Source organism: Puma concolor, chromosome D1 (assembly GCF_028749965.1).
Source record: "Puma concolor isolate L17-30 chromosome D1, mPumCon1.1.hap2, whole genome shotgun sequence".
NCBI classification, from domain to species: domain Eukaryota; kingdom Metazoa; phylum Chordata; class Mammalia; order Carnivora; family Felidae; genus Puma; species Puma concolor.
The window spans coordinates 12,688,843-12,690,733 of NC_141676.1; the positions used below are offsets into that span (position 1 = coordinate 12,688,843).

The 1,891-nt window shown below is 50.9% G+C and overlaps 1 pseudogene; it reads left to right on the top strand.

Moving 5' to 3' along the window:
• Positions 1 to 448: 448 nt before the first annotated feature.
• Positions 449 to 1,409, top strand: LOC112865094 (olfactory receptor 5J3-like; annotated as a pseudogene).
• The last annotated feature ends 482 nt before the right edge of the window (positions 1,410 to 1,891 follow it).

Here is a 1,891-nt window from a genome sequence, read left to right on the forward strand (position 1 = left end):
ATTAAAAAAAAAAATACAGTGTCATGTCAAGTAAAGGAGCATCTGTGCAAGTCCAGGGAGAGAGGGAGGGGACGGACCTCTAAGCTGGGTCTGGACCAAAGGACATTCCAACAAGAATGTAGAATTTGAAAAAGCACAGACACTTGCAATCACGCGCTGTGTTTGTGGAAGTTGTCCAGAATTGCAAGTTGAGTGCACGGTAGCACAGAGGCGTTGCAGAGGACGTGTGGCAAGTTGAAGAATGTAGACATTATCCTGAGGGGTAGAGAGGACCTTCAGTACGTCGCATGAGGGTGACATGATGGGATTGATATGGAGTTTGGGGACCAGCCTGCCACTCAGAGATGCACGCAGTGGAAGATGTGAAAGGCTACCTCTTTGATGAGAATGTTAACATTCTTGTTTCTCTTCCCCTCATTCATTGTCCTGTGGGTAACACACCAGTGGGATGATATCGGGGCAGAATCACACCGCAGTGATAAGATTCATCCTGCTGGGCCTCACAGACCAGGCTGACCAAAAACAACTCCTCTTTGCCGTCTTCCTGATGATCTGCACCGTGACACTGGTGGGCAACCTAGGCATGATAGACCTGATCCGTGCCAGCTCCGCCCTCCACACCCCCATGTACTTTCTTCTGAGCGTGCTCTCCTTCCTGGACACCTGCAATTCCTCCATGTTCACCCCCGGGCTGCTGATCGGCATCCTCACCACGGACCGGTCCATCTCGTTTACAGGCTGTGTGGTCCAGATGGCCTCCATGATCCTCCACAGCACAGGGGAGCCTGCTCTTGGCCATAATGGCCTATGATCGATTTGTGGCCATCTGCCACCCTCTCCTCTACCACGCCATCATGTCTAAGTGCTTGTGCATCCAGCTGGTAATGGTCACCTATGCTGCGGGGGTGTTCGTTTCAGCTCCGCAGACAAGGAATGCCTTCATCTTGCCCTACTGTGGTCCCAACGTCATTGATCGTTTCTTCTGTGACATCCCCCCTGTGCTCCAACTGGCCTGCTCAGACACCACAGTGGCCAACGTCATCCTGCTTTGCCTCTCTGCCTTGGTCACTGTCCCCACGGTCTCAGCCGTCTTGATCTCTTATGCCTTCATCCTGGTCACAATCTGTAGGACGAGGTCCCTGGAGGCCCAGTGCAAAGCTTTCTCCACTTGTGCCTCCCACCTCACTGCCCTCTCCCTCTTCTACGGGACTGTGTTCTTTGTCTATGTCCAACCCAACCCTGGAAGTGCTGCAGCCTATAACAAGGGCCTCTCTGTGTTCTACACCATTGTGATCCCCATGCTGAACCCCCTGGTCTACAGCTTAAGGAATAAAGATGTCGAGGCTGCTGTACAAATTAGGGTCCTTAACTTCAGCAGAAAAGGAATTTGTTAGCAAGGTATCTGGTAGCTCATAAAACAGAAGAGAAGCCTGGGACAGGAACCAAGAGTGGCCAAGCACAGCTGAACACCTGCCACAGGAATGGTATGTGCAGGCTGCCACCATAGGGGACATCGTCCATTGCCACGGCTAGCGCTGCTGCCCCTGGGCATTCAGCACTGCTCAGCTGCCAGAAAAAGCCACCTACACTAGCCACTGTACCACCCTCTATAGTGTCCAGCCACATATCAGCTCTAACTGACCCTACACCCTTTCATCATTCCCTGAAGTTCAAGCCCTAGGCAGGAACATCTACCTGGTTGACAACATCACTATTATACTTCTGTCAATACACTACATTCAGCTCAGATCTGTTACATCCCCTGATATCCTACATCCACACTTGGTTTTTTTTTTAATCATTTTTAATGTTTATTTCTTTGTTTTGAGAGAAAGAGAGCAAGCAGAGGAGGGACAGGGAAAGAGGAAGAGAGAGAATCCCAAGCAGGCTC